The sequence below is a fragment of the Neopsephotus bourkii genome, unplaced genomic scaffold (genome assembly GCF_033783945.1).
Source record: "Neopsephotus bourkii isolate Nb327-2 ecotype Australia unplaced genomic scaffold, CSIRO-AGI_Nbou_v1 NB_1542, whole genome shotgun sequence".
Classification (NCBI taxonomy): domain Eukaryota; kingdom Metazoa; phylum Chordata; class Aves; order Psittaciformes; family Psittacidae; genus Neopsephotus; species Neopsephotus bourkii.
The window spans coordinates 5,814,860-5,826,720 of record NW_026902018.1 but is presented as its reverse complement, the minus strand read 5'-3'; the positions used below and the strand labels follow the sequence as shown (position 1 = coordinate 5,826,720).

At 41.0% G+C, this 11,861-nt stretch overlaps 1 protein-coding gene across 1 annotated transcript in view; it reads right to left on the bottom strand.

The window, feature by feature from the left end:
• TOP3B (DNA topoisomerase III beta) overlaps nt 1-11,861 on the bottom strand; it is a 297,002-nt gene that overhangs the window by 133,122 nt on the left and 152,019 nt on the right. The gene's annotated exons all lie outside the window — the stretch shown is intronic.

The window sequence follows — 11,861 nt, the reverse complement described above, 5'->3', positions numbered from 1 at the left end:
AGGCTGTAAATGGCCATGTGCTTTTTAGCTCTTTAATGGAGCTCTAATTGTAAGTGCTCTCCGGCTCTGGTCCTTCCCAGCTGGCCTCTAGCAATGGCTGCAGGAGCAGTTCAGGTATCTAACCATAAGCATTCAGTACAATTTCGGGTGCCCTAGGGTGTCCAAGACACAGGGCTAGCAGATACAACATGGGACATAAGTTACCATACTGTATGACACCTGAAATGCCACCAGACGTGTATCCAGACACCTGACCTGCTCCTAAAAACATTCTCTGCGTACTCAGGAATTACTCCAAAATCTGCTCTGCTGATGCATGGCCTTATTTTCCCTTTCCCCTCCCTCATGTCACTTAATCATGTCCTCAATCTAACACTTGTTCTGTGAACAAGTCACGTGAAAAGGTTCTAAGCTCTAAAATAAGCTTTACAGGCTCAGACAACCCGAAAAGGAAGTGTTATGGTTATTACAAGAGGCTTTCAAAGACTTGTAAAAAAGCAACAGAAGTTGTTAATTGTAAAGCCCAGGATGCTGTCTTCAAATTATCCCCTGACATAGTGATAGTATCTGATAACCAATATTTTGCATTAATATAGTACTTATTGCTCCAAACCTTAATTAACATTTGTTAATGAAGTAAGCTATACAGCACATACAGGAACCAAGTTCATGCTGCACCTGCTTCACATAGGTGTTATTAAATAATCTATAAATAATTATTAAACATATTTGCAGATCATGATAATTTTATTAAATATCTAAAGATTAGTACATCCACTTTACTCAAGAAAAATGCAGTCAGAGGAAAGTGAAAATGAAAGAAGCAGAGAGCATCCTGGTGCAGTAGCAGAGAGCTGTAAAGCAAGTGAGAGCTCTGACTGGCTGCAGAAGTTACACACTACGTACTCGTGGCAGGTACACGCAGTGTGGAAACAGAAGGTGCAGGCTCTAATGAGGAGTCTGGATGTGCTGCTGAGATGGGATGCTGGTGGTGAAGATTTAAAAAAGCCAACATTGGATAAAAGGGCTAGTTCAGATCATACGATTCAGAAACACCTCAACTGGATACCATGGTAACTTGGAAGCACGGTTCTTACAACTTATTTTCCAGATGTCTACAAATATGAAAACCAAGCTGCTTCAGAGACTATATTGATTTTTTATTTGCCAGAACTCTGTTCATATCCCCATCTCATCGTCATTTGACTGCATAATTTTCCAAGACCACCATATGTCTCCAAGTATTTTCTAACCTATTTTTTGCCCCAAAATAGTTATTCAAGGCCCACACCTGCACTGAGACACATTGCCACCACATGCCAGAGGCACAACTAGAAGCACTACAGAGAATTCCAAATTGATTGTATGTGATTTTAATCCATGAATTTATAGCTTGTAAGAGAGTGTCAGAATCATCTGGGTAATTATAAATTAATCCACATTTCCTTTGACAAGGACAAAAACACCACCCACACTACAACTAACAACAGCCCGGCCAGTTCTTAAGAAATCATTGTTGAGTGTAGCTGTCCTCACAAGTTGCCACCTCATGTTGAAATCCTTTATTACAGCAAGGTGTTTGAGAAGTTTACACAGAGCTAGGCATGTTTCACATACCTGCTGCCAGTATCCTGGATCCTTTCAGGATCTAGTTTCAGGCTGATCCAGAGTAGATCCTGTGGTGCTAACACTGGTGCATCTCCTGGTTTTGAACAAGGGCTATGAAACCATATTGCATCTCACCTGGGTAAGTTGCTGGCAGTCATGACATGCTGTTGTACAGTCTCAAAGAAGCAGTAGGAATTTCCTTTCAGACAGAATTTCAATATACCTCTTACTTCCCTGTAAGCACCAAGACCAGGTATTGGTTACACTGAGTTTTGCAGATGGTTTTGCATCTTTTAGCCTTTTTTAATGTGGTTTCCAGGTTCTATGCATTCTTTTAACTGACTTTTAAGAGTGTCCGGAATACAGGTTTTAATGCTTATTCTGTGATACCTTCAAGGGACTGGACACTACATTTATGTCTGCTCACTCCCAAAGATAACTTTCTACCACATTTCTGCTGTTTTAGGGAACATAAGAGTTCGGCTTCAAAAAAAGAAACTGTGTGAGCAGCCTTTCTGAACACACAAGCCACAACAGTGCCCAACACCTGAAAACCTTACAGAAATCTCTCCTTGCTTCTTTACTGTTATAAAACGGCCATGGAAGAAAACGAGATGTGAAAAACAAAGGGGAGGAGGAAAGAGTAAGGAGAATTTTGTTGCTGTATAAAACCTTGGTACCCTCACATCTTGCTTACAAGAGGGACAAGTCCATACACCTGAAGAATACAAAGAATTAGGAAAGGTAAAGAAAACGGCAGACACAATGACCCAGAGGGTGAGACAGAGCCATATTAAGAGTCTAAAACAGCTGGGGCTTTTCCACCTACAGAGGAGAAGGCTGAGAAAATATGATCAAGGCTTATGAAATAATAAAGGCAATGGCTCAGGTGAATACGAAGTTGTTAGCTATCAGATATTACAATACTAGAATGAAGGTGCACACAGTGAGACTCATCGGGCACCACTCGCAGCCAGCAGACAGTGCCTTTTCTCACAGCAGGTAATTAATGTCTGGGAATCCCTACCACAGGCTGCAGTAAAGCAATAGTCAGCAGGTTCAAAAGAAACTAGTCAAACTGGGTAACACGTCTACAAACAGATTAGAATAGGTATGGAATCATTATTTAACATCTGTGATTGATACCTGATCATAATTATGGATGCTTGGGAGCACTGGATGAGCAGACCAGGAACTTAAATGCTGGTTCCTCAATTGAGCATCCTCTATTGCCACAGAAAGGAGAGAGTAGTGAGCAAGATGGACTGCTGTGCTGGTCCAACAGGCCACTCCTTATGTTCAGGATTCCTTGGATATGCTGGTTTGCAGAATATAGACAGAATTCAGATTTCAGACAGATTCTAATTAATTTAAAACACGTTAAAAGGATCTGCCAGTAAAACACAAGGGCAAAGTTCATCTCCAGGAGCATCTAAGATAAAAAATTATAAAAGTAATTAATGCCCTAACTCATTAGATGCTTCTCCGTTGGCATTATTAAAGCTAAAATGCATTTCAGAAAGTGCGCATGCTTGCTCTGTTTTTTGATGACAAACCTCCATCCTATATTCCTGTCAAACTGCCAACAAATTGACATTTTTATATAGGTTTTCTTGTTCCTTTAGTTCTAAGATCTTTAATGACAAGCATCTTAAAGCAATTAATTATGTATGGTGATTGGTATTTGACACTTGATCCGTTAGGTAAGTATCCACTACAGAGTTATAAACTAATTCTCTCCCTCCTGCATTTTGTATGTCATGTACTTGGATAAAGTGATTGTGCTCTACACAGACCCCTTTCCTCTTGAGTGCAGTATTTCTTAACCGTTTGTGAAGAACTAAATCCATTAAGTCCCTTTTGCCTCTAAGGAAAAGAAAAGGGAGTTATGTCGATTTCCTTTGTACTAACAGTGAACATAACAGACTCCAGCTCAAGGTAACACTGCACAAGCCCTAGTAGATTCTCCAGCTCTTTTAGCACTAGGGGTATACCAACTCATGACTGTTTCTTTCATTCTTAACTTGGTGGATTGCTTCCCTTTCCACCCGTGACCACATAACATCTAATGGGTTACGTAGGAATTTGCTTATGTAGAAAAGTCATATGTATCACTGTGTTTTCAGCTGCCTTGTAGTGAAACAGCAGCATCAAAGAAAGGGTGAGCTCACACCCAGGCCCCAGCCAGTGCTGCACAGATGGACAAAGCAGAGAAAAAATGAATTGCTCACTGGCTAGAGATAAAGGCAATTTAACAAACAAAAGAAAGAGGACGGGAAAAAACCTGCAAGAGTTTAAAAGATGTTCACCTCCAGGAGGAATGGGACAGCACAGAGCTTCTGCCAGAGGCTGTGGGTGAAGACATGATGGTGCATGGTCTGAGCTCCCTGCCAGAAGTAAGGGCAGGCAGTGGTGAGTCTGTGGGAGAGCAGTTGCAGGCAGGAGGGCAGGAAGAGGACTGGCTGCCTGGCAGCAGGGACTGGCACCCCAGAAGAGCCTGGAGAGACTATACAATGTCTTTCAAAATAAGAACTGTCTTCTGAGGAAGGGAAGCTCTTTGGAAGTGTAGCAGGAGGCCAAGTGGCCCAAGCAGAACTGCTTCCACTACCCAGCAACTAGAACAAAGATCCAGGCAACTTTATAAGACCACTTTCAGGGCAATCAGGTCTTGATATCTTTTAGACAAGGAGACTAAATGAGACCCAGGAATCAGTAACAGACAAATGTTCCTGAATTCTAGAGTCTTCAGGACAACAACCTGCATGATTTAAAGTATTCTTAGCTTGATATAGTTATGACCTTTTTGATGGTCCTAATAAGCACCCTAAAGTAGATCTTCCTGTACCTAGTGGAGAATAAGGTTTGTATCTTTTGAGATATGGATGAGGATGGTTTATTTGAGGGAGAGCTGACTGATGGCAGAGGGGGACAGGTCCCCCCTAATGTGATAGAAGTTTCAAAGGATGACAGCTGAGCCTCTGGAGCCAAGTGTGCTCTTGGAGAATGCAGATCACAAAGTCAGATTTTGCAGTAGAAGCATTAGCAATGGAGGAAAAAAGGATGATCTTGACAGAGGAATCTGTGTCATTGTGCTGGCTGACAGACTAGGAGACAAAGAGATTCCTCTTCATCATGCAGCAGTCCCTTATCCGAGAAATCTCACTCTGATCAAACAATTTGCAAGAAGTATCATTATTGGCTGGGAGGCCTCCACTTGTGCCAGCTGCACAGATACTAAATGTGGTTTTATAGCCAGAATGTGAGACTCAGCTCAGAGACTCCATCAGTCACCAAAGATTTCGAGTTTTGAAAAGAATCAGACCTACTGAATTCTAGTTCAAAGTCTAACAGAAAAAGGAAACTCAGGCGATCAGCAGCATCCTGTCCTGGTAGGGAAAGGCTTCCAAGCAGCCCCCCAATGTTTGAGAATTAGGATAATCATTCCTATTTCAGAGGTCATTTAGATGCCAAGCAACAATTATTTGCATGCTGTGTACCGTAATGAAAGGGACTACATGGCGGAGGGTACTGATCCACTTTTGAAAGCTTGCTGCCCAATGCCCAGCAAAAAGCACAAGTGAAAGCATAGCCTAAAGACATGGAATGGCAGATTAACCAAGGGAAGCAGGAGCAAAATTCAGCAACAGTGAGATTTGTTACTTCATCCCTTCAACTACCTCATGCTCCACTCAATGTCCAGTGGATGTCTTGTTTACCAGCTGACAACTGGGGCCAATCAGTGCTGGAGGAGCTTCCAAGGGAATAAAATTGCTGTGTGTATCTGTGAACAGAGAAAGAGAAAAGTTGCATCTCCAACACTGCAAGCGCCCTGGTGGTTTATCTGAGTTTAATAATACAGCAGATGCTCCTTCCTTCAACCAGCAGAAAAACCTCACATGGTTGTTCTCTATTTAGAAAACAAAAAAAGTGCACCCTTTCCTGTTCCAACTGAATTTAGGAGTTTTCTGTTGACTTCTAAAGTGTAGGATTAATGCACCCATTATTTTCTATCTCTAGACCTAAATACAGATATTTGTACCATAAATACATACGTTTTCATTGAAACTGAACAGAGGAGTGACTGCCAAAACCATTCTTCTGCTAAGACATGAATTAAATAACTTTACACGCTATGAGGACTATTTATACTCAAGAAAAAGTTTTCTTTAGCACAGATTTTAAAAGAAAGGATTCTGCTCAACTAGCACTAAGGAACCAATTTTGCAGCAGTTCTACCTATACGTGGAAATCCCCTATTCAAGTTACATCCAGCATCAGAGTCCCACTTTGTGCACTTTATTACACAAAGTGTTTGTTTGCTGTCACTGATTACGTAATTTTCCTCATATAGATTTGTTTCCTTGCAATATTACACTGGTTTATTTGTTAACTTTATTTTTTCCATACATAAAAGCCTGCCTTTTTCTAGGCTGATTGGCTTTGACTGTAAGTGCTGTAAAGGGTGGCTCACAGCTACATTATATGTGGAGTATTTTTAAGCAAGTGAATAGTCCAATGTTTAAATATCACTCTTTAAGATAACTGTTTATAACAGTGGAAAGTTTACTAGTTTCTAAAGCACTGTTGGTTTCTGTACCTATCTCATTGTTTAAGACACAAATTTGGTTAGGTTTTGGTTGTTGAAAACATGGATGTTGGAGACTGCTTTATTGTAATAAAGGCTTACTTAAAACAAGCTTTCTTTTGGTTTTTTTTTTAGCATTTTCTTTTAAAGGCACCATTTAGTGAAGGACAAACTTGTAAACACTTATTAAAAGTTATTTTGCTCTTGCATTGTATTTAGTCCCACCATTAACTCATAAATGAATCTCTTTGTTGAGAAAGGGATTTTGCAGAGGCAAGGTGACAGGTCTAGTACGGGTTCTACCAATTTCTGTGAACCTGCACCTCCCAGATGCTGAGGCAGCTGTGGGCTGAACACATCCCATACATGCACACTGCCCCAGGGACTGTTCTGACTCCTGTCAGACCTAAAGACCCATCAGTAATTTAGAATATGCTTTTTCAATCTTTTCTATTTGTAAGCTACAGAGAGCTTTACACGGAGGTACAGCTAACTTCAGCCTACTGCTGGCATAAGATAGCTTTTCCGACTTACTGCAGTGTTACATTTATGGCTGGACTCAATGATCTTAAGGATCTTTTCCAATCTAAATTCTAACGGGGAGGGGGGAGGAACAACCCATCCCGACTTGCTGCTGAAGCGGTGCTGCCACCGCAGAAAGAGCCATTTCAAGTGACTTCAGCAATGTCGATGGAACCATGAGATGGCAGCAAAGCCCACGGAACGAGCACCGGGACCCAACGATGTCCTTGCCCAAGAACCGCTTCAGTCCTAAAGGGATCTAGAGTTCCCGTCTGGGTGTTTTAAAAGGGGCTCTACTCCAAGCACTCTTCATCTCTGTGTTACACTGCAGCTGTGACAAACGCAGCCAGGAATAATGCGCACAGCAATCAGATCTCTGTTTTAGGAGAGGTGATTTTTCTTTCTTTTTTAGTTCATGCTCATCTTTCTATCTGTCCCTGGTCTGGAAAAGCTTGTCTAAAAGCAAGCCAAGTTTGAGCCAAACTCGACCTTCTAATGTTCATTCCTCAGACAAGTCTATGTAGGAAAGGAATACTTCATTATAGAAATGTTACTGTACTTAAAAGGTTGTGTTTGGAACCAGGAGGAACCAGATCCCAAGACTCCAGGCACTTAAAAGCAAAAGTGAAGTTCTTTTTACAGCAAATAAACTCTAGAGAGATTGTTTCCAACCCCTAAAATAGCTTGATACTTCCCAGTGCTACTATAAAACGTTTCATTATGACTGAAAAAAGTTTAAATCTCACTGCCCTAACTGAAAAGGTGTAGAGACATCATCCTTACCACAATAAATTTTACTAAATACAGTATGAACTCAAACACTGTATAAAGGGCTGAGGGAGCTATCAGAAGGATGTTCGTCTAGCTGTATAGCTAGAAGTTCAGGAAACAACAGATACAGGAATAATCGAGTGGTCTAGAGCTGGCATGGCTCCTGAAGATGGGCTTAGCAAAGTTTGGGGTGAAGTAAAGGGGGGGGGGTAGTACCAGGGACAGCTTGGAGGTGGCTTCTGTGCCATTTGAGGGGAAGCAATGGGGAAGGTTGGAGCTGACATGGTTAGCAGCACATGCCAGGGCAGAGGAAGGGCATTGTAAAGCTGCTGAGAGCCTTGATCAGCCATAACCTTATGGATCATCAGCCACAAATCAGGTTAGATACCAGCTTGCAGCAGCTGGGCTGTATTCTGTTGTGCATTAGCTATGAATTGGGCTGCCTGCCACTGCAGAGGACACATCCTGGCTCATTACACAGAGTCACACACAGCAGTGCTGAGACAGGTTGAAACAGAAAGTAATACAGAGATAGATGTAACACTGGAGTTTTCTGTGGCATCATAAATATCACTCAGTACAGTTGTCTTGGATATCACCATCCATATGTAACCTGCAAGTTCACTGAAAGATGAGGCAGATGAAGGACAAAGATGAAATCATTTGGCAATGGACTTCAAGGGTATTGAGAGGATAACTGGCATGTCTTGCACCCCAGGAGGTATTGCTTTTAATTAAAAGAACTGAAATTGCCTCATGATGCACAACGCCAGACCAGCCAAAAGGACTCATAATACTACAAAAGGATGTTCACAGGGAGATGGCATCAGATGACTGATAATTATTTTCATGTCTAATTTCTATGTTTAAAGAGGCCCGTAAATCCCCAATTTTATATTAAAGTTGTATTTCATTCACAGCCAGGTTTTAACTTGAAGAACAACTGAGGGGTAACAGAACCAACCAGAATGCTGAATGTAGTTTTTAATAAATCAACTTTGAAGAAAGGCATCATCTCTCAGGAACCGCATTTCTTGCACAAATAGCACAGAAAATGGTCTGGGCTCCTAACTTGAGCCCTTGCCTATATGTGTGCCCTCAAAACCAGATCCCCTGACTGTACAGGCTGTGAGCTTCTGAGCATGAGCAAAATTCAGCAGATATGAGAAATGACTGATGGATGAATGGCTCTGCCAGACACATCAGAGCAGTCCACAAGGTAACCCCATAAAATGAAGCCAGAACACTCATGCTTGCCTTACTGCAAGAAATACTCTCTTAGAGCAAAGCTGACACTGGCTGGAGATGCAATGCTTGCAATGCTCCTCTATTCCTAGCTCAGTTACTTCTGTACACATCCAATGGAGCAGACCCCGTGGAATGACAGAACATGAAGCCAAGTCTAGATTTATCATATTTCAGGATGTCAGAAAACCTAACATTATCCTAACCAATGAAAAGCAGGAGTGCCATCCACTTGAAGTGGATATATTTTGCTATGGCTTTTACCCCAACCTTTCCTGCACAGCACATTTCAATCTTGTGACCCAAGCACGACTGGTGCTTGTTATTCAAGCTGTCACATCCGTGAAGGAGGAAGTAGGGCTGGCATTAGCAATTTGTTGCTTACTCATGTAGTCAGGCCTATGACAAGAAGACCCATCCCAAAAGGAGGATCCAGCCCTTGAGGCTGGCACATTTAGAACACACTGGTCGACAGAAAGATTCCTGCATATTAGGCATGCACCTTCTTCATGGTGTTCTGTGGCTATATTTTCACTTCTTACTGCCCATAGATAAAGATGTGATGAACATGGTTTGACAGGGAAGGTTTAGATTGGGATCTTCTTATGTCAAATAACTAAAGACAATCATTCCTTATGTCACTTATTCCCTCACCATATGACCAAAAGCATTTTCCCAGCTAAAATGCTGACATTCTCCATCATACAATGGGTTCACTTCTGATTGCATGCTAGGGAACAAATGCCTTCATCCCATGTCTCCATCAGTACCTGTCCAGTCACAGGAGATCCCATCCTTTCATATATTGAGAGATTAACAGATTTGACAGTTGAACCACAAGTGGACTGTTGTTCACACTATAGAATAATCAGTAGAATGGCCAGAGAAATTCCTCTGCTACCTTGCATCTGGCTCCAGCTTTGGTTCTTCACTTTACTGAAAGGATTTGCTCCCAAACAGGTGGAATAACAGGGTTTCTCACACAGCTGCTGACTGTCCCTGCTTCATTCCCTGATTTAGCTGCCCTTCAGAAGAACAGAGAAGTGGCAGGAAAATTGCTAGTACAATAGATGACTATCAACTTCTGCTGTTGCTTCTCTTAGTTCACAGATATTCAGTTATTAAAAATGTAAGAATACCCTGTATTTTAGGTCACCTTCCTTTCAGGTCCTTCATCACTAAATGTTGTCATAGTTTTCTTTTAGATCATACTAGTAACCTAGTTCAGAAAGCTCCATCACAACACGGTTTATAACTGGTCTGTGAAACATGAGGACCAAAAAGTTGTCTTTGTTTTTTGACTATTCATCCCAAGTTAAAAGCACATGCAGAAAGTTCTTCATGCTTTAAATAATTAAATCACCAAGTAGGAAACCCACCTGAGCTTTAAAACAAACTCACCATGCATTACTGATGATCTCTGAAGGGGCTGCCAGGTGAGAAGGAACATGGTAAAGACAAAGGAAGTCTGTTCAGCAGCTTTTATATCCTGTAATGCAAAATAGCTCTCTAAATCCTAACAGAAATCACCATTCCTTACCTTACCCTAGTAAAGAAGACAAAGAGCACAGGGAGAACAGAGCTTGCATGGCTTATGGCTTTTAGAAATTACCTGCCAAGAGTCTAATTTTAAAGTGATTGTCTCCATTAGGGCTACAATAAACAGCATGGTGGAAAATTCAATCTGATTAGCTTTTCTAATGAGCTGCAGGAGGTTGTGGAGGCCAGAGCAGAAGAATCTTAAACATTTCACCACTGATTACAAACCTGCCTCTGAATTAATCAGATAATGAAGTGCGTGGATTTAATGAACCTAATGCTGATCAACAAATTATCAGTGATCCTTGTAGATTTTTGTCAGGCTAAACACCTTTTTTTCTAAGACTTCCTAGAGCAGGAAGGTTACAAAACCTTGTGCTCTTGAGGTAGATTTTTATGCAATAACCAGTAGTTGTAAACTTTGTAATTTACACAATTATTTAATTTACTCACAATGTGCTCAAGTTCCTGTTGGGGCTCCAGGAGGGCTGTTGTTATCACAGATACAATTTAATTGAGACAACAGCAATTAAAGAGACGAGCTAAATCCTGAGGACTTTTACTACAATCTCACTGGAACAAATGGAGCTCGTACTCTGGAAATGAGAGCACAACAGGTTTTAGATATTGCCAGTGTACTATGTGCAAACCCAAATTCCTAAACCCAAACTACCTCTTTGGTAGATTTTAATTAGCTACTTCCATTTTGCAACAGAAAAACTGGCCATAGTATCCCAAAGCAGTTGTATCTAGCTGGGTGTAGAACAAAACAGATAAATGCTATTGGTACTCAACATTATATTTAAGTGTCAGCAACCCCAGTGCTCCCTGTGAGGTTAACACTTTTATTACACCTTATCAGCCTGATACCTATTTCTTGTGAGACACAGACCTTTAAGGCACAGCGAGAAATGGTTTCACTTGCTGTTTCTTCTGTTTTGGAATGCTCTGCTTTTGGGATTTCTTTTCATTTTCTGCTTAGTCACCAACTTAATACTCACTGAAAGATCAAAGCCATTACTGTTAAAATCTAATATACTGCTCTTGGCTACTGACAGAGTCAGGGTATGGACTAGACAGACCTTTGCTCTGATCCAGTATGGCAGGTCTTATGTTCTTATTATGACTTAAAATTTACTTTCCCCACAGGGATGTGCTTGTAGAAGTCCATCTGTCAAGTGATTCATGAGAAGTGGACATAAAAGAGAACCGAATATGACTAACTGAATACATTAAAAAAAATTAAACAAGTATTCCTGACAAACGAACACTTGAAAGATCTTAAATAAAACCCTAAGCACTTGGATTTGCCACCTCTCTAGTATCTGTTTTGCATCTTAAACAGTTGCACCTTTGATGAAACATTTTTTTAACGTTATGTATTGCCCTTTCCGTAGAAAAAAACATATGTGGCTTTTCCTTTCTATCTCAGTTGTTTTGGATTAAAGAAGAAGAGACAATTACAGCAATATCAAAGAAAGAGACAGAAGCAATCGCATGGATCAAATTATTATCTCATTGAAATCCAGGGGCCTGTTACTTGCAAGCTCAGTCAGACCAGGATTCATCCCCAGTGCCTGGAACAGTGGCA